Source organism: Protopterus annectens, chromosome 10.part0 (genome assembly GCF_019279795.1).
Source record: "Protopterus annectens isolate FY-2018-M chromosome 10.part0, PAN1.0, whole genome shotgun sequence".
Classification (NCBI taxonomy): Eukaryota; Metazoa; Chordata; order Ceratodontiformes; family Protopteridae; genus Protopterus; species Protopterus annectens.
This window is the reverse complement of record NC_056744.1, coordinates 1148348725-1148374842: the sequence shown is the minus strand read 5'-3', so window position 1 is coordinate 1148374842 and position 26118 is coordinate 1148348725. Positions and strand designations below refer to the sequence as shown.

The 26118-nt window shown below is 35.2% G+C and overlaps 1 protein-coding gene across 1 annotated transcript in view; it reads right to left on the bottom strand.

Moving 5' to 3' along the window:
* Nucleotides 1–26118, bottom strand: part of LOC122813522 (carboxyl-terminal PDZ ligand of neuronal nitric oxide synthase protein-like) — a 2813298-nt gene that overhangs the window by 2494303 nt on the left and 292877 nt on the right. The window lies entirely within an intron of this gene.

Below are 26118 nucleotides of genomic sequence, written 5' to 3'. Positions count from 1 at the left end.
TATGAAGGTAAATGCATTTCTAACAGTAACAGAAAGTAGACGCTCCCTCTGTCTGGACCTGAATTTAATTTTTATATGATGTGCCCTTAATCATCAACCGGGAGTCTCACTGTACTGAGAATATAATCAATCCCATGTCGTTCACCTCACAGATGCTCACACAAAGCTATAAATATATTCTGTATGACTGTATGAGAACACCACATTTCTGGCACCCCAGCAATATACAGGTTCTTCTTAGAGGCCCAAGTCTTTATATCGGGAAGGGGGGGGGTATTTTTCTTTCTGCAATTTGAAAAGTTTTAAATTATCTTCCTCAGACTTCACTTGTTTTAAACTGCATGAATTTTAGACATTTTGAAAATGAGAGCCAAATATTGTTTCAATCTTTTATGCTTTTGTTCTGGCATATCACATTCGACATCAATATTCTGAAATTCTTGCACAGCTAACTCGAGCTTACCTGACTTCTGAGAAGCAGGCAGGAAATAGATCATCAGAGCACCCCAGGACAATATCTCTCAGAGTTATACTCAAACCTTATCCCTATCTAATTACTAAAAACTGCATCTGCTATAAAGAAGAGAACATAAAGTGGTTCTGGAAAAATTATCCAATAATTCTGTGGAACAATCATACTGAGAAGGCACATCAGTTTCCTTTACTTTACTACACTGCCAGATGCAACCCCTTCATTCACATGCATTAATGCAAACTGGTTTATTTAATGAACCTTCCCTTGGTGAAATGTGTTAGATTCTTTATCTAACACAAAAGTATCAATCCTTAAATGAGTGGTTATGAAGGAAGGACTTTAGCAGAATAGAATACTTTACTTCAGAAGTTGCAGTGGTGTTTGGGGTGGGGGGGTACTATCTAAAATATCACTAATTATCTAATCGATGGCCAGCTCGTCAATGCTTACACATAAATAGCCCACTCTAATCAAGCATATATACTGTGTCACTATGCATATGCATTATGGGTATGTACATGCACTCCAGTCATTGGAGTGAGAGGTTTGAGTTCTCTCTCTCACAGAATTAACGTTTCCTACTATTAAAAAAGTTGTTAGATTTTCTATAATGGCATGATTACATGCAGAGCATGTTGGTAAATATGCATGTGGTAGGTATTTTTGTAGGCAGAGTGAATGAGACAGAGACAGAGTGTGTGCTTGTGCGGGTGTGTGTATGAGAGAATGTGTCTTTGCAGTTGGGTATAAATGAAGAGTATGCGTGTGGTAGTTTTTTTTTTTTTTTTTTTTTTGCAAATATGGTCTATAGCTGTGTCAGTGACTGGTTGACTGTACGGTGTGCATGTCTGAAAGCACTGTATGTATGTGTGTACATGATGTTGTTGAGTCAGACATCAAATGCATGGACTGGCATATGGGAGTGAGTGTTCGGAAATGTGATATGTGCCAGAGTACATGTGTGTGTTGGTTATGTTATGAGGTGTATTGCAGTGTAGTTAGATGAAATGTCCTTAGGAATGAGTTGTATTATGTGCTGATTGAGTTAAATGGTAAGGTGATTGTGGGTATGACGGATTGTGTTCGTATGTGGTGGGTAGAATGTTGTTATGACATGACTTTGGTAGGGAGAGTGCTGTGGTTTTGAAAGATGGTATTGTGCAAGACAACTGTATGTGCACCTCTGTGTCCTGAACATAAGAGTGGGTTACATAATTCTGGGGGGAGTGCATGTTTCAGTGTGTTTCACAGTTGTGTGTGTTTCTTAGAAGGGCTGAGTTTTGTGTGTGTATCTGTGCACATGTCTATGCCTTGTTGCCATTTGGAGTAGAGTACCTGAGGAAGTTCCTGTGACAATACAATTTTTTTTGACTAGTTGGTCATTGATTAGTCTGCTATTGATTTGGAACCTACCCTGCTATGGTCCTGAGAGGCTCAAAATCTTACATAAGTTAGCATATTCTACTTTGAATTAATGCTTGTCTTAAGTACTTTAAATGTGTATTGTTTTCACAAAAGGTTTTATCTGATCAATACAACATCCAAGGCCCTATGACAGGCCATACATACACTATCATACTTCCTAACAATGCCACTTGACCATGGTATTCTCAAAAATGCCACTTCATTGTTGTATTCTAACAATGCCACTTGTAATACTAGTGGATAGATGCAGCTCCTAAATACTTTATCCCATGCATGAATCCCCTCAAATTTTCTATGGTATAATCACCAGTTATTCTTATTAGGGGTAATAAATAATTATCAACCATGGGATGGGTAAGGCCATTCTATAAATAAATGGGATAGGTTATTTTGAGCACAAAAAGGGAAATTGGCTAGGCTTAAAATGACCATCAAGGGCAGCTAGCCTAGTAGTTACCTATGAACCTATCAACTTTACCAATGACCTACCAAAGAACACAGCTGAAGTGGTAACAGGGAGGTGCAGGGAAGTGGTGGAAAGAAGCCATAGAAGGGGGGTTAGATATAGCATTCTCAGAAATTAGGTGTCACCTATGCCAGCAGCCAGCACACCATGAAAGGGCAGACTAATGGAGTACAAATTCTGGCTGCAGCAAAGGTGAAGAGAAAACGATTTGGTACTGGTATGAGGATAGAGAAGACCTTGTACAAAAAGCCTCCACATTAGCTTGTAAGAAGAAAACAGACAGGCTACAGCAGCAGAATAACAAAGGGTAATGCTGGGAAGTATTACTATATAAAGCAAGGGATCTGCCAAGGAAGTTGAGGAACTGCAAGCACTAATACTGGAGTGGAATGTGGACATAGATGACATCACAGAAACCTTGGCCACTTGGGGGAGGGGGACACAGAGGTGCCAGGGTATTGTCTTCTTATGAAGGGCAAAGATGAAAGGGAAAAAAATGGAGTGATTACTTCTACAGGGAAAGTGCCATATTTGAGGATGTAAAGGTAAAGGAATTTACCTCACGAAGGGAAAGAGGGAGCTGAGAGGGTCAGAAACTAAAGCAAGTGTCCTTATTTTTAAGACAGAGGTTCGAAGGGAATACCAGTAGTCTGATACAGGGCATCAACCCCACATCACTCTAAGGAAGGGCAATGAGAAGCATGGGAAAAGAACATGTTGAGAAGGTATACAAGGGGTTGTTCTCTCTGGAGAGCAAAGGCTGCTAGAAGTAGAATGACATGACAAGGACCATCAATAGCTCTGGAAAATCTGCCTCATATTTAGGAACCCTGCATGTCACAAAAAGTGAGTCACGGGACAAACAAGTTCAAAAACCAAAAGAGGTACAGGGAGACAGCTGTCCCCAGAGTTAAGGTAGAGGGCTGACTTGACTTCCTTGTTATATGTGAAAAATGAAAAAATAAAACAAGCACTTAAGTGTTACAATATTAAGCAACAGCAATAAAAAAATAAAATAAACAAACTCAAAAAGGCTTCATCCACCAAATGGACTTCAAGTGTTTATCATAAATTAAAGCTGAGTTAATCCAGTGACTACGTCTATTTGAGTTTGTTTCTGCAGTATCTTTGTAGAACAGGAATTGACATCTGGAGTTTTGGACTGTATATTACTGCTGCTTAATATTCTGTTTTTTGTTCTAAGAACAGAATGAGAGATAACACGACTGGAATAACTACTCACAAATTTATTAAGCGCTTTCCATCCAAAACATATGGTTGAACTTCACCAGATAAAAAAGACAGTTACCATACTAGTTTAAATAAAGCTGAAAAAAGTCAGCTGATTACCCAACCCTTCAAAATTTAAAGAAACAACACTTAAAAATCCTAATAAAATAATGAAACAAATGTTTCCTTTCTTTTTTGTTTCTAATTGTTAATTTAAACCTAAGCAGCAATATCATCTTAAAATACATATAACATATGACTGTATATATAATAATCACATATTGCATTATAAAATAAACAATTTATCTTAATAAGCTTTTCAATTTTAAACAGCATGTTATAGAGCGCATGTCATTTAAACCTGGAAAATTATATGCATTTAGGCGAATTTGCCATAAAAGCTCTAGTTTTTCTAATTTCACTGTAAATGGACCACCCTTTGGATTAGTTTCTACTTGGTCGAAGATCCAAAATTTAAATGCGTATTCTGGACAACAGTCAATGTGTTTTGCCAGGGCGTTGTCTAATTTGTGCTTATTAATACAATATTTTATATAATATACTCTATAACATGCTGTTTAAAATTGGAAAGCTTATTACGATGGATTGTTTGTTTTATAATGCAATATGTGATTATTATATATACAGTCATATTTTATATGTATTTTAAGATGATATTGCTTCTGCTTAGGTTTAAATTAACAATAAGAAACAAAAAGAAAGGAAAACATTTTTTTCATTATTTTATTAGGATTTTAAAGTGTTATTTCTTTAAATTTTGAAGGGTTGGGTAATCAGCTGACTTTTTTCAGCTTTATTTAAACTAGAATGGTAACTGTCTTTTTTTATCTGATGCAGTTCAACCATATGTTTTGGATGAAAAATGCTTAATAATAAATTTGTGAGTAGTTATTCCAGTCGTGTTGCCTGTTGTCTTTTTATGAATTTTAACAGAATGAGAGATCCTTAGTTCTAAACAGGATAGTAAGCGAGCGTTTGATAGAAGTCCAAGATGAGAAATTCAAATAGCTGTACATGACTGTATCAGAAAGGAGAGACTTGGGGCATGGCCAAGATGCCAGTCTGATAGCAGCAGCAATCCATAGCTCTGCTTAGATTTTAATATCCTGACAGGAAATATACTTAATTGTTTTAGAAAAATCTAACTAAAAGCATACTAAAAGCTAGAGTAACATAGACTCTCTATTATTTTCTAAAAATTAGTACATAGTCAAGAGAATTTTTAATTATTCCTGTCAAGAAGATTTCTACTGGAGATCTCAACATGAGCAACTCGAAGAACCCACACCAGAAGAGTGCAGTGAAGAAAGAACTACATCTTATAATAACAAACATCCAGGAACTGTCACTAAAAATGGACAAATTCGAAAACAAAATGGATATTATCAAACAAGAATGCAGTAAACAACTGGAACTTCTACATGGAATAGTAAAAATGTCTTAACGGATTCTTGCCTTAGAGGAAACAGTAACTGACCTGGATACTAGAGTGACAGAAAATGAACATCACGATGAATTTCTTCTGAAACAAAACACCAGGCTGATTGAGAAACTGGAAGGCCTTGAAAGTAGATCAAGGGGGAATTACATAAGAATATGTAGAATTCCTGAGAAAGAAGAGGGTGCTAACTGTTTCAGTTTCTCAATAAGTGGTTTTCATCAGCATTAAAGATGCCTGAATCCCTTTCTTTTGGAACTGAGAGGGCTCATCGGGTCCCTGGCAAATCCAGCTTCGTCTCTGAGTTCATCTAACCCCGGGTATACTTAGATTTCTTTCCTCACAAGACAAGGACTTAGTGCGGAAATCAGCTTGGACTAATTCTCCTATCAAGATGGGTGAAAGTTATTCATTTTAACAATGACTACACCTCTACAGTCATATCCAGAAGAAAGGAGTGTGTTCCTCTAAGGCCTTGAAAAAAGCCAATATTAAACCTCAAATTCTTTTTACTGCAAGAATAAAAATCACTTTGCCAGAAGGTGCGAAGATCTTTGATTCCCTACAAGAAGCAGTAGAATTTATCCAAAAGATTAAAATACTGTTGGACAGAGAAAAAATGGAATGGTCATCCCGGAGTTTGGAGAGACAGGCAACAAAAAAATGTATGGTCTGTGAAGGAAGGAGCAAACAAAACTAAGACACTAAAGGACAAATGAATAAATTCCTACTAATTTTAAATGCTTTGTTTTATGAATCATAACATATTTCATTCTGGAAAATCTCTATACTGTAAGGTAATGTGAATCATCTTTATTATAAACGTTCTCTTTTCCTTTCTGTATCTACTTCTTCTAATTAAATGTAGTACTAAGTATTTAAATAACATTAAATAACACTCTCTCTCTTTCTTTCTTCCTTCCTTTTTGTTACTAATGTTTATTTTATTTTTATTTATTTTACATTTGTTAACCTGGAAAATACAACTGGATCATGTCCATTTTCAGTGGATGCCCGGGAAGAAAAGCTCTACAATTAACATTTTTCCCCACTATAAGTACTTTACATACTTCTCCCTTTTAAATAACTACAAATGATATATGTCTTCTGATTCTTCAATTACAGTATAATTTGACTTAATACCAAAGTGCATTTTTTCAAGTGGGTCAGTGTTGGGGTAACAATATGTTTCTGATTAGTGTTTCTAACTAGATGTTTCAGACTCTTTGTTTAGACACATATAAGCATTAATACAGTACATTAATGGTGTTTTATAGATGGCTAAATATAAATTTTAAATATATATATATATATATATATATATATATATTCACTTTATAATCTCAAAATACTGAAACATCGAATTTCAGTACTTAGAGACTATAAAGTCGAATCTAAACAACACCGAAACTCCAAAACCATGAAATTTAAAATCGCAAAGTTCAACAAACCACATACCACACTACGCAAACACCAAGTAACCCACACTAAAAAAAAAACACACACACACACACAAACATAATACAAACTAACAAGCCTACACTACAAGTAAGCAGGGGGACAAGCCCCCCTGCACCCCCCACACCCCCTACTTATATATTCTAACACCGAGATCACACCAAACAGAAAAAGACAGCAAACTCACAACCAGACATTCTACACTCCCTCGCACACATACATCACATATATACAAACACCACCACATTCAACATTTAAACACTCATACTTTTACCTGCCTACCCTAACTCACACTTACTACTTCCAAACACACTCTCATACACTCACACACCTACCCAAAACCCTTATAAATTCGGCACTTACCTTAAATTACACCTGACTCCATATACTAAACTAGAAACCATCCACACAACACATTCCACGTCACATACCACTAAAGCATAACCGTGAATTTGAAATATTCGGATTCGCAGTTATGCACTTTCACTATTCCGAACATTCGACTTTATAGTCTCGAAATACTAAAATTCAATATTTCTGGCCTGTGTGACTGTTCTCATTGTGGAGATTCATGATATGTGCTGATATGGCAGCTTGAGTGTTTTTTTTTTGCTTTCTGTAAACTCTAAAAGCTTCAAGATTTGATTGCCCGCCAAAATGCTTTTTTTCCTCACTAGAGACAACCTCTGCTGTGTATGAGCCTATTTAGATACTTTTTAACAAGTTTATGAAGCTGCAGTTTGAGGAAACAACGGTGATGACATCACTTCACCTTTTGAACTTGTTAAATGGCTGTATTTAGAATTCTTTTCTCTTGAAATTCTGTTATCCTTCACTTATATACTTTAAATGGTAAATAGTGCTGAAAGGAGTGCTTAACTCCTTTGAAAATACCTATGTTCTTATATAGATGCATACATTCTGCAGATTTGATGACACTTTTAGTAACTAAATGACATCAAATCAACTAGGAGCTGCATTAGAAAACTCATTATGCATATTAACATCGGACTTATGTTACATAACTAAACCTTTAGTAACTAAGCAGAGGGTTGTGAGGCTTTTTTGTAATAAGTGTACACACACACACATATATATATATATATATATATATATATATATATGTATGTATGTATATATATATATATATATATATATATATATATATATATATATATATTCAACAGATCCTTATATGAAAAATGTTAGACAGATGACTAACAAAATGGTTATATAAGATTTTTCCTGAATATATAAATAAAGAAAATGATGAGTGCCTTTACTACGGTTAAGCAAAAATGTATAACACCCCCATCATGGAAATATTCAATTATCTCCTCCATTTTAAAACAGGGTAAGGACCCTAAATTTTGTGATTCATATAGGCCAATTTCATTACTAAACACTGATTTTCATGATAATATTAGCTAACAGGATAAAGAAAATATTACCTAATCTAATACACAGTGATCAGACAGGGTACATTCTAAAGTGCAAGATAACATTATTAAAGTACGATCATTAATTGACATAACATGCAACTATGCAACTACAATAAAACTAACTATTATCAGCCTAGATATAGAAAAGGCTTTTGATTCTATTAGTTGGTCTTATCTACAAAGATATCTGATTGGTTTTGAATTTTCCTCAGATTTTGTCAACTTAATAATGTAAATTTATAGTGGGGCACAAGCCTATGTGAAAATCAGATCATGTCTATTCTCACCACTAGAAATCCTCAAGGGAACTAGACAAGATTGTACTTTGTCACCATTACTGTTTGCTCTTTCAATGAACCTTTTGCTACATATTTCAGAAACAAGCAAAATATAACAGGCTTTCAAGTTAATAAGGACTACTGTCCTAAGATTTAATTATTTGCTGATGATATGTTGTTAACATTGGGTGATATTGATGGTTCTTTGCATGATGTTATAAATACCTTAAGCAAGTCTGAAAGAATTTCAGGGCTTAAATTTAATCATAATAAATCCAAAACATTACTAATTAACAAAAAGATCAACAAAAAACTAAGACAGAATAGTTTGTTTAATTGGGAGAATGATGCTTTAGAATATTTGGGAGTCAGTATAACGAGTACATGGAAAGAGTCTGCTAAACTAAACTATAATAATTTAATAACCCCCATTAGTGAACTAATCAAAAGATGGAATAAAATGTTATTCACAATGGAGGATAGGCTCTCTTTTATTAAAATGATAATTTTACCTAAAATTTTGTTTTATATACAGTCATTGATACTACCCCCTCCCAAAAATGTATTAAAAAAATAGATTCCATGCTACTTACATTTTTATGGTTCCCCTTAAAACCTAGGATTGCATACAAATGGCACATTAGCCCTTGGAAGAGTAATGGGATAGCATTCCCTAGCTTAGATCTTTATTCCAAATTAGTTATAATTAATGTGATATTACATTGAATCTCACCTACCTATATATCTGGCTGGAAAATAATACACGAGATTCATATAACTGATGACAGAACTACAGAAAATCAATTTAAGGAACAATATGGAATAAGTAGAGTTCATTGGCATTTACATGAATTTTGTTTATTTAATAAGAAGTTTGATCATTTTTCTTATGGTATTAATCAAATATTTAATAACTTTAAAAATATAATTGATTGTAATTACAACATTAAACAATTCCTGTTTCTTATATTCCCTCTAGCATACTCCCTTGATTGCCTAGATTCTTTCAACATCAATGCGATGCGAAAAGTAAAGGAAAAATAACTTGATGTTCTGCCATCAGTTTATTGAAAATAAGAGTATTAAACCACTAAACTCTCTTCTATGTAGTTTTGATAATAGTCAAGACAGTTGGCTGTTTATACACTCATTACAACAGTTTATAGAAAACAAAATGAGAGTATCAATCAACCTAGAGACTGAATATATACCTAGCTTGAGCCAGCTTTTTATTAGGTGTCTTGAAAAGACAGATGATCAAAAATTACGTATCTCACCTATCTATAGGATACTAAGACATGACACACCAAAATTTGACTCAGATTTTTGAAATTACTGTGCAAAGATTAATGGAGAACAAATATCTAATGAATCCAAAAAACTGTTCTTGAATTCTAGGTATGATATCCCTTCTTCGTTATATTGGAGATTGTATACATGGAAATTTATGAAAAAGAGTTTATATACTCCACATAAAATAAATCTTATACTCAAAAACTGTGAAACTAAATGTTGGAAATGTGATGAATTACTAGAAGCCAACTGGATTCACATATTCATCGAATGTAGAAATGTTGTTCAGTACTGGAAATGCTTTAGATTGCCAATCATTAGCGGACCGGAGTTCCGCTGTGGCAACCCCTAACCAGGAAAAGCCGAAAGACACAACAACAATAACTGGAAGGACTTCAGATATTTTGTAAAGGCTTTATGGTCTGATAACTGTCATATTTCTAAATCACTAATCCTAATCAATGTTTCTTTACCTAATGTACTACTTAAATCTCAGATTCAGTTACTCTGGTCAATTCATGCAATTGCCAGAAAAGTTATTACTTTGAACTGGAAAAGTAAACAATATTTGATGTTTAAAGAATTTATTAATTTAGCAAAACTTATTTGTAAAAAAGAACTGCAAACCATTTGTTATAGAATTCATAACATTACTCATAAAAAATAGCAAGGCAAAAACTGGAAAACCTTTTGAACAAATACTGATAACTTCTCATGGATAAAATGATTGTTTATCATGGATGACTGTAAATATTGTAAATAGTTTTGTTATTGTTTTACTGTACTTGTTATATGTACATTTGTGTGTGCTTATAATGAAAACAAAATAAAAATGTTTTTTGGAAAAAAAAAGAAAGGAGAGACTTCTGGATGTGAGCTTAACCAATGATGTCCAGGTGTAGAAGCCATAAACAGAAACTGATCGTGCCACTGTTTAGATTACAGTGAAAGAAGGACTATAAGAAAAGAAATCCAAAGGCAATAATTACAGATTTCAGTGTGTGCATTTTGCTGACCTGGAAGATATGGCCAAAGACAAGCTAAAGAGATGAAAGCAAATTCATTTAATAAACCAGCTATGGATGTGGGTCAAAAGTATTTATTTATTTATTTTACATTTGTTAACCGGGCCAGTCTAACTGGATATATTTCCATTTTCAGTAGAGGCCTGGGGAGAAAAGCTCCGGCAATCATAGAACTTAAAAATTAAAAATTAACAGAAAGGATTATAATAAAAGTACAACAAGAAATACTCCTAGAAATAAAAAGTATGCTGTACAATAAGTAATAATAATAATATAGAGTAGGAATTTACTCTAATAAGTTTAATACTTATACTAGATAGAGTTTATCAGCATATTAATTTAGAAGCATCAGTTAGTCTATCTTACAAGGAAGTAGCATGTAACAATCCATTACGAGTGTTAGTAATTTAAGTAATTAGCATGTAACAATCCATTACGAGTGTTAGTAATTTAAGTAATTAGCATGTAACAATCCATTACGAGTGTTAGTAATTTAAGTAATTAGCATGTAACAATCCATTATGAGTGTTAGTAATTTAAGTAATTAGCATGTAACAATCCATTACGAGTGTTAGTAATTTAAGTAATTAGCATGTAACAATCCATTACGAGTGTTAGTAATTTAAGTAATTAGCATGTAACAATCCATTACGAGTGTTAGTAATTTAAGTAAGAATAGGAGGAATAAGAAGTAAAGGAGCTATAATTAGTAAAAAGCAAATGATTAGTCAGGGTTGCTGCAGGGGCATAACCAGTGTGTTTTGAGGTGTTTTTTGAGGTTATGTTTAAAGAGAGGCAAGGAAGAAAGTAATGTTAGTTCATCGGGCAGGAGGTTCCAGTGTTTTCCCACTGTGTTAGGAAAAAAGAGAGTCTCCAGCCAGGTTGTTAGACTTGCATATGCAAGCAAGCAGTTTCTTAGAAGAGCGCAGGGAATTCAGATTTTGTAAGGGAGGATGAGATTGGAAAGTATAGGAGTGCTGTTGGGTTGGTAGAAGATCTTGTGGGCAATGGTGAGTTGGGATACTATCAGTTGGTTTTGAAGTTCAAGCCAGCCTAGTTGCCTTAGATTCAGACAGTGGTGGGTTCTAAAGGGATTGCCAGTGGCAAATCTGGCGATGTTATTATAGGAATTTGTTAGTTTGGTAAGATTATTTTTCTTTAGGTTAGTATATATGGGTGAGGCGTACAGAAGCATTGAGATAAAGTGGGAGTGATCAATTGTGGTTCTAGCTATAGGAGTTAGGAAAGGTTTGATCCTATATAAGGAGCCTATTTTTCTGTTGACAGTTTTGATAGTGTTATTTATATGGCTGTCAAAAGTAAGGTTATTGTCAATAGTTATTCCTAACAGTTTAGTGGTTGTGTCAGGAAGTATAATAGTGCCATTATTGGAAAAAACTGAGAAATCTATGGGTGAGGATTTGTTGGTGGGTATAAAGAGAAGGAGCTTAGTTTTTTTAGCATTGAGAAGGAGGCATCTATTTGTAAACCATGTTTCTACTATGTTAAATACATTCTGGGTTAGAGAATGTAGTTCTGAAGGAGAGTTTGCTGAGCATACTAGTGTAGAATAATCTGTGTATTGTATACAGGTGGCTTGAGGGATTGCTATGTGGAGGTCATTGATAAATAGTGAAAAGAGAAGTGGTCCTAGAATAGAGCCTTGAGGGACTCTGAGGGTAACTGGCTGAAGGGATGATATGTTGTTTTGCCAGAGAACTGCTTGTTGCCTATTGCTAAGGTAGGACCTGAACCTGAAAGTAAGTACTTTATTTATGTATGCATTCATTTATTTCTTGACATTTGTTGAATGGGAAAGTCCACTGGGTCAGGAACCCATTTTCACTGGAAGTCCAAGGAAAAAAGCTCCACTACTAAAAGATGTACACAGTTAAAGGCACTGAAGAATTTTAACAAAAGCAAATTATACAGGTTCTGTAGTACAAGAGGTCTTAATAAAACTGACAGTTATATACATATACACAACTGACAGAGCTGATATAATACAAATACTAGTGCCAAAAAGTATCATATGATTTATCAAGGTGTGTTAAAAAGAAGGCATTTAGGTATTAAACATAAAAGGTAAGAAGAAGGTAAAATATACATGGAAATGTGGTTTGGGGAAAAAAAGTTACATTAGCATAGTGGCGGAAGAGTGAGTTGAGATACAGAGGAAGCATATCACATAATGATAAGGATGATAAGAAGACAGAGAAAAAGAAACTAGGGGGATAGCAAGAAAAATGACGCATTTATGATAATTTATGGTGGCCTATAGTTTTGGGCACAAGAACAGATCTGATTCTTGAGGAAGTATTTCTTCAAAGATAGTTTGAATGCTTTTAATGAGTCTAGAAGGGTGATATCTGGGGGAAGGGCATTCCACATCCTAGCAGTGGTATAGGAGTAAAGTTTCTGACCTGCTCTTTTGTTAGGTTTGATAGTGGTTAAAAGCTGTTTATTAGTGGACTGCAGATTATGGGGTGGGGAATATGGCTGTAAGATGTGCTGTAGGGCAGGGCAGCTACCTGGTTTGTAAATTATTTTATGAGCTACAGTTAGTTGGGTGGAATCAAAATAGTGTTGGAATTCAAGACAGTTTAATTCCTTAAGGGCTTGACAGTGGTGTGATCGATAAGGTATGCCAGTTGCAAATTTGGCAATTTTATGGTAGCATGATTGGAGTTTATTTTTAAGAGACTGATGAAGGTTCATGAGAACAGGGGCCCCATATAAGAGGGATGGGAGCAGGAGGCTACTGGCAAGTGTCTTTTTGGTGGGCTTATCCATATAAAGTTTCTGACTATAGGGTCTGCCAAGTTTAACATGTTTTCTTTACCGTACTAAGTATATAAGTTTGCAGTCTATAGTAATGCCTAATAGTTTTGCATGTGTTACTGTTTCAATTTTTGTGCTGTCCTGTGACTATATGTTGAAGTCTTGTAAGACTGGTTTAGTTGAGAATGGCAGTAGCTTAAATTTTTTAGGATTAAGTAGAAGTTGTGCTTCATTTAGCTAGGTTTCTATGGATGTAAAGGCATTTTGTCTTGTACTTAATAGGTTTTGGAGATTATTGAAGGAGGAGATGATGGTGGCGTTGTCGGCGTATTGGATGAGCATACTTTGAAGAGAGGCAGTATAGAGAATATTAATGAAAATATTAAAAAGGAGAGGCCCAAGATTAGACCTTTGAAGAACTTCTGTTTTATTAACCAGATATTCAGATAGACAGCTATCTGTTAGGTAATTAGAGAACCATTTGAGGGTGGATTGAGAGCATCCTACTATTGATGGTTGCTGAAGTAACTTGGGATGTGACACTGTGTCAAAAGCCTTTGATAGATCTAATAGAATTACTGATGCTAGTAGTCTGGAATCCAAGGCTTTGTTCACAGTGTCTGTGAAGGAGAGAAGAGCAATGGTGGTCCTGTGTGCTGGACAAAAACCATGTTGTGCTGGTGAAAGGAGATTACTTTCAGTCAGATATTTTATTAGCTGCTAGTTTGGATAGAGGGGAGAGGATAAAGATGGGTTGATAGTTGGTTTTGCCACCTTTGTGCAATGAAGTTATTACAAATTTTTTCAGAGTCTGGGAATAATGGATTCTATGATGGATCTATTAATGATGGTGCTGACAGGTTAGGGTATAGCAGGTTGCCGGTGGATAGGGAGCAGGAGTTTAGTTTTTTTAAGACGTTTATACACTAGTGAGGTGGGTACTGAAGTGTTGTTTATTGAAGTTCCTGTAGGAGGGGAATTTTTTGCATGGAGGTTTGCCTTAGCTACGTCTAAAGAGTTTGGATTATCTGTGAGATTATTGTGAGTGTTAGGTAGAGAGCTATTTATAAGATTTATAATACTGTTAATGAAGTGGGAGTTAAACTTTTGAGCTACTTCAAGTGGTTCTTTGTCTGGGGCTGGTGATGGGTTTTCTGATGTTCCAGGAGTTAACAGTGAGGAGATGGAGTTCCAAAATTTGTTAGGGTTATTTGCTTGGCTGGACAGTTTTTCAGAGAAGTTAGTGTTTTTGTCTGTGATTACTATTTTTTTAGCTATATTCCGTAGCTGTTTATATTTGAGTTTGTTGGCTTTATTTTTATGTTATCCTTTCTAGGCTTGGTCTCTGGAGAGTAGTAGTAGTAGTTTGGTGGCTTTAGTTAACCAAGGGTCAACATTTAGCTTAGTCCTTTTGATTCGGATGAGGGATAGGCTGTTAAGGGTATCTAAGAACATTTTATTAACGTGACTACTTCTTCCAGAGATAATGTTGGTTAAAGTTAGCTAGATTTCTGGATGTTTTGTACGCTTGAGGTTTCACATCATGAATGGGGACTCTACAGGTACATACTGGTGAGTGATAACTTAGGATGCTAGGCAGGGTACCAATGTCTGAATATCTAGGGCGGTCTGTGACTAGGATCCAGTCTAAGAATGAGCAGTGTTGGTTATTTTGCATTCGTGTAGGGCTGGAGTTGTGTGCAGCCATGCAGATTTATGCTATTTACAAGGGATCAGAGATTAGATCTATTCATTTAATGCTAGTATCACCTAAAATGATAGTTTAATTGGCTAGATTTTGGGTTCTCCAAGAAAGAAAGCCTTCTAATATAGGGATTTTGTGGTCTGTGTAATATAGAGAGCTACAATGTTTAAATGTTTGGAGTTGTTTATTTGTAAGGTTGCTATGATTAGTTCACAGTGCTTTGAAAGGATGGGACAGACTTAGCAGTAAGGGTTATTGTTAAATGGTTATGCCAGATGATAGATATGATGCTGCCTTTTTTATGTGTTCTATCAGTTCATAAAATATTGCATCCTGGGGCAATGATTTAAATATCTAGAACATCAGGTTTTAGTTAAAGCTACTATATCAGGGGAGTACTGTGAAAGCAATGCATGAAATTCTGTAATTTTGTTGCAGATACTACATATCTTTAATGTAATAAATAGTAGTTCTTTTGTTGAGGTAGATCAGAGGGAGGTCTGTGGATGAGCAGGTCCTGGGTTATGATGAATATCCCCCACACTTGGATAATTTTAGGAGAAGATCTAAGAGAAGAGGGAAATGATTTATTGGTATGCTTAGGTACAATGTGCATTGTTAGGTTTTGTTTGGAGGTGTAGCGTAGAATTTGAATTTTTTGCAAAGTGTGTGTTGGTAAGGTGGAATAGGGAGGATGCTACATTAGAAAAAACAAACTGTGTGGGTTTGTTGTAGTAGGGATTGAGTAAAGGTTTTTATGCAAAAAGAGGCACCTGGCATGTCACTGATGTGGCTTGAGTTAGAATGCTTAATAATGTTAAGACAGCTATTACAAGCATGGTGAATCTTAAGGTAATTGGCATGGTTCAGAAATTATGGGTGGAAAAAAAGGAGGTTCCAGATTTATAAGGCAGGAGTTGTGGTGATGTCTAACTTGGGAGGGGGGGGGTTAGTAAAATAGTACGTGAGAGGTTGGAGTGGTTGTATTAGGTGTTAATTGTTTAATTAATCTAGTGGAGGAGTTTAATTAAGTATAAATGTTGGGAAAGAGGGGGTAGGTGGGGAGCAGAGTGAGCTCAAGCATAGCGAAGGCGAATGGAGTGGGTAGACACCCAATTGAAGAAACAAACTGAAAGGAAACAAAAAAAAGCAATTTGTGAATAAATGCAGGGCAGTTCCTGTTGGAGTAGGGTAAGCAAAGATCACAGTAGTTTAATTGTTTAGATAAGGTTTTAAGAGGAGGCGTAGATCAAGGAGAAAGTATGTTGTGTTAAAACAATGTGTGTGTGTGGATTTGAGGTGGGGGAACAACAAACAGTGTGCTCTGGTGACGTATGAGGCACTGAAATTGTATAAACATAAGACTTAACTGACATACAGTTTTATTTAGCTTGTAGTTTTGAGTCTCAGACAGCAGAATCGGGAACTTAGTGTATGCCTGGGATTTGGATTGTAGATGTCCTTTAGTAGTAGGTACTTTCCAACTCAGGGTGCTTGCAGGTTACAAGTCTAAAAAAAAACTTTGTAGGAGTAAATTGTAAAAAAATAAAGGTAAAGGAAACTGTGTTATAGTCTACCAGAACAGCAACAGACATTATACTAGATTGGGGTGAGATAGTCAGAGGGTTTACTTAGAGCTACGGACTACAGTTTGGGGAACAGCAAACCAGAAAATAAGTCCAGCATGGCTACATAGCAATGAAAGGATAGTGATGAGCACAAACCGGCAGTACCATTCACAAAGTGTTTTATATTATATATTTATATATATATATATATATATATATATATATATATATATATATATATATTTATATATATACACACACACACACACATATATATATATATATATATATCTCAAATATCTTTTGAGTGGACATTTGTTATTGAGTACATCTCCATACAAAATTCCATATACAAGACATAAATCAACTTCTGTTGTCTCAACCTTATGTTTAAAAAAATCACTTAGGCTCAACATTAACATCATTCTTTAATTAATTTAATTTTAACTACTTGTTTCTTAACCCTGGTTGTACAGCAGACCAAAGACGATTTACAGTGGAGACCCAGAGTCAAAAGTATAGAAATGGCCAGTTCTGTTGGCACAGAGGGACATACCTCTTAGTACAAGAAATCTAGACAATGCCTAAAATAATGGGGGGACAAAAAACCCCAAAATAGGGACAGATTTTAAATACTGTACACAAACGAACACACTACAATAATTAAGTTGTCTCAATAGTAAAAAACACATCCAAGCGAATAAAGTCACTTAGAGACAACAAAAACATCTGATGAATCCAATATCCAAATAAGGATGAATTTATTGTGCAAAAAAACATAACATATGTGAGTACTTTTGCATTGTCATCAATGCTTCTTCAGACATTAAATGTAATTAAGCTAAACAAGTTTTTTAAAATCTCCCCTAACCAAAGTGATACTAATTAAAGACATAATACAAATGGTTAACGCTTCTTACAACTTTCTTATATCATCTAATACAATTAAAAAATGAATCAATGTCAAATAATATTTTCTAAAAATATATAAACATTTTAAGTAAAAGCATGTTCATTGTTTAAGGTACACTAAATAAACAGTTTCATTTTTTTTGGCATTGCGCTGCCTCTAATAAACCATATATCATTCAGTAAAATTCATAAGCAGCTTACCTACTGACACACTCATATTTTGGCAATGTATAAATGTTCATGTTAAATATACTGCAGCACTTGGATTGCTATCTCTCACATAGTAAAATTCGAACTTCTTAAGCAAATTAGCCCATCAATACTCATATTACAATCGCATGATCTCAACTCTAAACTCTCTACTTGAGCTGTAACACTATGCCAGTACTTACTTACTGTCATTCGAATTAAAAATTAAAAGCAAGTCAAATCACTTATTAAATCAAAAAACATCATGTCTGTGGTTAAAGTAGTCTAAAACATAGCACAATTATTAAGACTATGATACCAAGTGTGCTGAATGTCAGTCATAGATCAGCCGCATAAAATCTATGTACTGAATTGTAGCTAATGGCAACAGCAGGAATATCAATATAAGATGTAAAATATATACAAACATATATATATATATATATATATATATATATATATATATATATATATATAAAACACTACTAAAATGTTCACTGCTAAATATACCAACTAGAAATGCAGCATTTACATAAGTATTGAATAAAAAATATGTAAATATATATGTGAGTATATACAGATCACTGATATGAAATCCCAGTTATTGAAAGATAGTAAAAAATGCAATTAATGTGCAAAAGGTATGTCTCTTAATAATGGCTTCAATGACACCGCATCACTGAAACTATGTAATTTGTCTGCTTGTTGGTTAATAACCCATTTTTGTTCAATTTCCTCAGTTCTATTCCTGTAGTCTCTCATTCTCCAATTCTCCCTCACTATTTGAAGTACCAAAAACTTAAAGGTATGTTGTTGACCTGCCTGCATTACATGCTTGCCAGTAGATATAGATAGATCTTTTTTATTGATCTTATAAATGTGTTCCTTGACTCTCTCCAAGGGTCCTGTTGGTCTTACCCACATAAAATCTTGGACAAATAGCACAGTAGGCTAGATAGATTAAGTCACATGTTGCGCAATCTGTATATTGTAGAAATCTATACTCAGCAGTGGGATGTATAAACAGATTATTGTTAGCCATATATACATGGGTCTATATTATAATATCGGCATCTTAAAATGTCAAATTTCACTTGTTCGACACGAAAATGTAGAACTCCAAGATTCCTGAATGGCCAAATCACCGATTTATTTCCAACGGAAAGAAATCGGTTGGCCCAACACCAATGCCACACAAAAACAAACATATCTAAGTGGGGGGCTTCAACCGCCCACACCCTCCAACTAAATATTCTAACTCCGAGACTGGACTACAGTTAGGGAAAGGGTAGGTGTAACAGAACGGTCAATCGATTTCTTTCCAACGGAAAGAAATCGGTGATTTGACCGTTTGGGAACCTTGGAGTTCGACATTTTCGTGTCAAACAAGTGGGATTCGACATTTTAAGATGTCGATATTATAATATAGACCCATATACACACACATTATACTGTCAACAACTGAAGGTACCTTGCGTATGTGTTATTGTCACCTGCCTAGGTTCAATACTTTGATAACATATTGCTCTTTCAATAGGTTTACAATTCCTCTAAGCAATTCTAGGATGTGAGCCTACTATTCTAAGAATATCTTCACTGGCTAATAAGATGTGCCAGTTTTTATCGATAACATTTAGAATGTTTTTATTATCTGATGTAAAAGATAGAGACATTCTACACTCATCTGATTGGTTATAGCCAGTCTTATTTATGGAATAATTTTTTTTTATTTGGAAAAATATGGTCTCCCTCTACTCCTTCTCTCAGTAGTTTGTATATTAAAATTCTGTACAGATTCTCTTGTTTTGTAACCTCTACTTTAAATCACCGATTAGTTCTCCAGAAGATGTAGTAAGTGCATCTTCATTGTTTGTTAAATGTGCTAAGCGTAAAACGTTCCTTTTTGTTTTCCACTGCTTGCACTGCCTCCATCCTGTTTCCAGATTCTCCAGGCCGCCTTTGCACCCGTAACAGAAACTGGAATTGTCACAAACAGCATCTCTGTACTCTCCGCAAAGAGTAAGGGAAGCTCTCAGATGCACGTTCATATTTCCAACAAAGGATAAAAAATTGGTCTGGGAGATAAGAAAACAACAGTACATGTAGAAAGCTCATGCAGACACACAGGAGGCTCTACAATGAAGATACAGCTTATCTGGCACCTAACTCAAACTACTCAGTCCAAGAAACTTGTCTCAGTATCCACTTACATTATACAAAATATGACCACATCACTTAACCAAATTGTGCTCCTTTGACACCCCCACAAAAAAGTTTTCTGCCTGGTAGAATGATCTGGTTGACCAACAATACATGGATATATACAGGCACACAATAAAATGTATGGATGTATTAATAAATGTGGGTAAACTGGAGGAAGCTGATGTGAAAAGACCTTCATCATGGATTTATACAAGTTTTATACTTTCTGGATTCACAGTCAGTGTCTTCACTAATGATTTTTTTTAATATGATGTCTTCCTAAACCTCTTCTTTATATCTATACATTGATCCTTTAGACTTGTATATTTTAAGCTTTAAGATACACTGTGCAGCTAGTGATCTTTAAAAAAGCTTTTCAACTATGACTTCTCAGAACTGTGGAAGAAGCAAAATAAGTATGTAAAATAAAAGGTAAATAATAGTCCTTTATCAAAGTGTGTTATTCTTCAACAACATAAATAAAGTATACAAAATTAGTCTAAGTAAAGGATATAAAATTATATGCAACAGATGCTAAGAGGGCAGATTTGGCTAAAATCATACCAATAAAATCAAGAACTACTAGACACAGGATAGGTTTCAGAAAGGCCTGCAGAAAACCCAGAAACAATCAGTAAGGGAGATTCCCATACTTTAGGGGAGATTCCCATACATCATAAGCATGTCCAGTGAGATTCAGAAACACTTACGTGATACACAGAGCTGTGCTCACTGCAACACCACAAGCAAACAACACCACACAGTAAACCTGTGTGTATCCATAGCAAGAAATGGGATTGATCCACTGCATAGAATGTAAGCTTGGATGCATAACTGTCATCAACTCTGATCAGCTATTCTCCTACAGTTAGAAGTAGACCCCATACATCAGTCTGGGCAAGATAACATAACCTTCTGCATATATCCATATTATGGGCATCACTGAAAGTACAGTTCAAAAATGCACTGTACATTGCACACAGGTGATGGTGCCTCTAATCTCAAAGACTCAGGAAATGTCAGTCACGTCACTATCCTGCTGTAAGCAGGAATATAATATATGCTCTTTCAAAATCCACCCTGCAGTTACCAAGGTATGGATAGAAGATTCCAAACATACACTCTCTTGTTCTACCTTATGCTGCATGCCAGTCATCACCCCCAAAGGTGCGGACTGCAACCACAACCACAAGACCACGATGATGTATGCATACCATTGTCCTGATTTCCAGATGCATTCTCTACTTGTTGCAGGCAGTACTGGGCAGACCATCCCTCATGTCATCAATTCCAGGGTGTTATTTGGACATTCCTTCACCCAATACCCTCAGAAATACCCAACAGATCTGAGCTGGCAAAATACAGACTGTGTATGTCTGCGGTGCATAACATTTGTCAGGACCCCTGCCCTATAGTCAGAGCACCTTCAGCATCATCCAAACATTACATCAATATTCAACTATCCTGCCATAACCATATGCCATATTGTTGCATCAAGAATAATAGCTTCAACCCCCCCCCCAAAAAAAGGCAATGTGAGTAAACTCCTTGCTGCAACAAAGACACGTGTTCATCATGAACCACGCACATGACATGATCAGGTATGACCTTCGGTACCTGAAAGCACATTCAAACTCTGTTCATTCTACAATTTCTAAACATCCCAGCATGAGCTACAGAATGGCAGCGGACCTCCAATGAATATAGACATTTTGCATAATAGCACTTTAAAGGGCTGTCACTGTCAAAAGTGGCATACTTATGTTGGCACATACATGACACTCATTTTCTACTGAAGCAACCATTATTTTCTATTACGCAGTAATCAACTCAAGGTGTTTTGAATAAAACACCACATATTACTTAACAGCATTACGAATGCAGTACTGAACTATTCATTCCCCATAAATCAAAGCCAGTTCTTCATATATGCAGGTGAGTCTAAAGCACACATTTCCAGGTGCCTATGTGATATCTTCACTCCAGAAGTTTTGTGTATATTGCACTACAAATGTGCAAATGTGCCAATATATGTCTGGTGGTACCAGATGGAGCTTTGCCAATGCCTTTCTTATAACTGTACCTATACTGAGCACAACCCAAATTGCCTATTAAAGATGAACAGTTACTATCATTTCAAAGCAGTCAGAATATACCGTTAAAGTAGATATGGAACTGTCATGTACCACAGAGTGAGTGGCTTATGCTTGTGTGTCCTCTGTGCAGTACTGGGTATCTTAAATACACAATGTGCTGTACAGTGAGGCTTGTGCACTGGTTTCAGCAGCACAACACAAATCCCTGCATACAAGATGTGCTCTAATGAGAGTTTTACAGGACCCTTTACAGTGGTATGCATGGGAGTTAGTGGTTGACAGTGGTTTGCAGAGATTTTCTGAAATACCTGTATGCATATTACAGATGGAGCAAATTTCAGAGAAAAAGACTCATTTAAATGTCTTTTTCTGTATTACTGCTCATCACAGCAATTATCATCTCATTACCTTGTCCATTAAACATGCATGATATCAGTGATGGGGTACATTTCTTATTGTAATTGGTTGCACATAGTAGTTCACAGACACATGGGAGTTCCCTGATACATGTGAGGCACCACAAAGCCATATGAATTGCAGGAGTCGACAATTCTGGGAATATTCAGGGTGCTGCAAACAGCACTTTTAGCTAATATCACAAACTGAAACAATACTAATTTCATGAACTTTAATCCGACATTGACATAGGAATAAGGTCCATTGCCCTCACGGTATTAGAAAATGAAAAGATTTGGAGAAATTAAATCTGGAGAAGCTGTACAGGTGGAGATGAACAAAGTGCAAACTACTTTTAGTGCAGAATGTACTGCAACAGCACTGTGCATGTACATGCATACCTACGAAAATATATATGCATGACAACAGAAGCATTAAATGTTTGTGGCACAGACGTTCAAACCCCAGTAAAGCCACACCTATTCAGTTGTTACACTGTGGGCGCAAAGGTTGTACAGTGACAATTTATGATTATTTGGATTAGGGATAATTGTACAGAGAGCAGCCCTGATCAGTGACATCTGCTCATGTTATGTTACATTATATTTCTAAAGGTTACACTGGGACAATTTACAAATGCTTGGATCGGATCTGCATGCACAGTGACTAACGATGAACTTCTGGCTAGTAACTCCAATTCAGGTCAGTAACTGGTAGGCAACATTATGGTTTCTGAACTACACAACAGACAGTATTCACGTTTTGATGGCTCATTTGTATTCCATCACCCCAACCTAAGATTTTTCTGACATCGGCAGCAACACATCAGGCTGTATGCTATGCAAACAGTTATTTTCTCATGTAGACATTTACATCCTTCCTAACCTTGCACTCTACCTTTCTGCAGTGTATACCATGTCTTCGAATCTCTCCAAATACTCTAATGTGCAATGAGATTCAGGAACAAAGTTGTACTCGGACGTTTCTTACTCAGAATTTTACAGAGTTGTACAGAAAATTTCAAGTTGATATGTTAAAAATAAAAAAAAAATATATATATATATATATATATATATATATATATATATATATATATATATATTCATCACAGAGTTAGTTAAGGAAACAGTAACTGTGGCTCTGAGACGCTTTGACAGTCAATGGATAAGGTGTGTTGTAAAAATCAAATCTAGTTAACAAGGAGCAAAGAAATTAAGATAAAACAGAGATACTTCTATATTAGGGCTTACTTAGAAGAACTCCATAACTAATTACAGCTACTTCACTATTTTAAGTAGTTGTGCGTATGTACATATATAAATGCATAATATATATATAGATATAGATATATATATATATATATATATATATATATATATATACACACACACACACACACACACACACACACACATACATACAACTATCTCTATCCACACACATGATGTGCATGTGTGTGTCTATATATATATATATGTATATATATATATATATATATATATATATATATATATGCATAAAATACATACACACATGTACATATATATGTGTGTGTGTGTAGGGATGTATTCCAACCTGATAAAGTGCTAACAGAGTCATCAACAACGTATGAGACACAGATTCAAAGGAATAGACAATGCCTAGACGAGAGATCTATTTTATTGAGGCCATGCATCAGGCAGTGTAAGACACACATACAGCAAATGAAGTAGTCAATATGCATTTGTCCCTGGAGTGTCAAAAACCTCTCATTACTAAACAACTAAGATAAGCAAGGCCAATGTTCTGTGCTCATTAGGATGATGCTCCATTTTCACTGGGTGACATTTCAGGAAAACAGGTGACTTAGTAAGTTTAGTTAGGTAGCTTACAGTCATTGTAAAGATTCCATTCTGTTTTGGGGTTTGTCCTAAAACACACTAGAATGAAAGCAGATTCTGAACACAGAACACTTGACAGAAAAATTGTAAATCTCACAAACAATTCCACATTCTTCTGAACAAGATATGAATGTTTGCAGCAATTGGAAGACAGACAGTTAAGTCATCCTGATTTACCTGTAACACTTTTCTTAAGAACTAAATACATCCTGCAAAATATGCACTCAGTAAAGCAGGTGTCTGATGCTAGCACAATCTAGTGAGATTTGAGGTTTTACTAACAAGTAAACTAGCACACCATTCAAAACATGACAAATTTCACTTGGAAAAGACACAGTCAACCTGGTGTAAAGAAAATAGAGAAGTAAAGCAAAACTCTATCACAAGTAGGCTAAGTTATACAAAACATTAATTAAATACATTAAAATATGTCAGAGAAGCACCATGCAATTTTTATATTAAATGTACTGTACAATCCTGGTAACATTTAGGGCCTTAAATAAAAATATTTAGAACAACTTCCTATACAAATATATATATATATATATCTATATATAAATATATCTATATATACTAACATATATATATATATATATATATATATATATATATATATCTACACACACACACACACACACACACACACACACACACACACACACACACACACACACACACATATATAGATACACATATATATATATATATATATATACATGAAAAGGAATGTACTAAGGAGCCAGTTCATCAGACTAGCTTAGTGATGACCAGGTATTTAAACAAGAAATCCATCTACTAAGCCTCTTACTTTTACAAAAACACTACCTACCTTCTCTCATAGATGCGGTGGCAGAGGAAGTCATGAAAGACAGATATGTTAAATTTAAGCCTATCATTTAGGTTTGGATTTACTCCAACGAATACTGGATCAGTTAACTAGCAGGACAGGACACTCAGTTTTCCAATACCGACTTGCAGGGATATGAGAGACATTCGCAATATTATTACAAAAACTTGGAATATTGTGTCTAGCTCTCAGGCTCTCTCTTCTCTCCTGGGAGAAGCACTACAGTTCTCGTATAAAAGAACTAGGACAATCAGAAACTCAGTGGAAAACAGAGATGCCTCCTTTAAACCAGAAAGTATAAAAAATACAAGGGACCCACCGGGAATGTTTGAATGTGGGCATTGTGTTTGTTCCAAATATATTTTAAAAGACACAACATATACTTTCCAGCATAACCACTATAAAGTGACTTTCCCACTTCACTATGACTGCAGGACTATTAACTTAGTTTATGCAGCTGTCTGCAACTCTTGTCATTCATTTTATGTGGGTAAAACTGGCAGAAAACTGTCTGACAGAATAAAGGAACACTATAATGCTATCAGAGCACAGCACATGCGAAATGCTTTAGCTAGACATTCTAATACATGCCAACAGTATGGTAATTTCATGTTTTTGGTTTTGGAACAAGTACATTTGTTCTTTGGAGACTATGCTACTTTACTAGAATACAGGGAACTCAAATGGCAACTCCTATTAGGAGCAGACCATTTCCCAGGACTGAATGACAGCATCAACTTGAAATGTGCTTTGAAATGGTGTTCTTAGCCTGTGTATCGTATTCCACATCTCACCTTCTGCTTGCTCATGTTTATACATGACTGCTCTGCATTTACCTACATGACGTCATTAGCTAACTCAATGTTATTGGTTTGAACAGATTTTTACTGCTTTACTGACCCTATTTTACTGATGTATTGTAACAAAAATTGGGGAAAAAGAACTTGTTTTTTTTTTTTTTTTGAAGGGGAAATTTTCTTTTTTTTTTTTT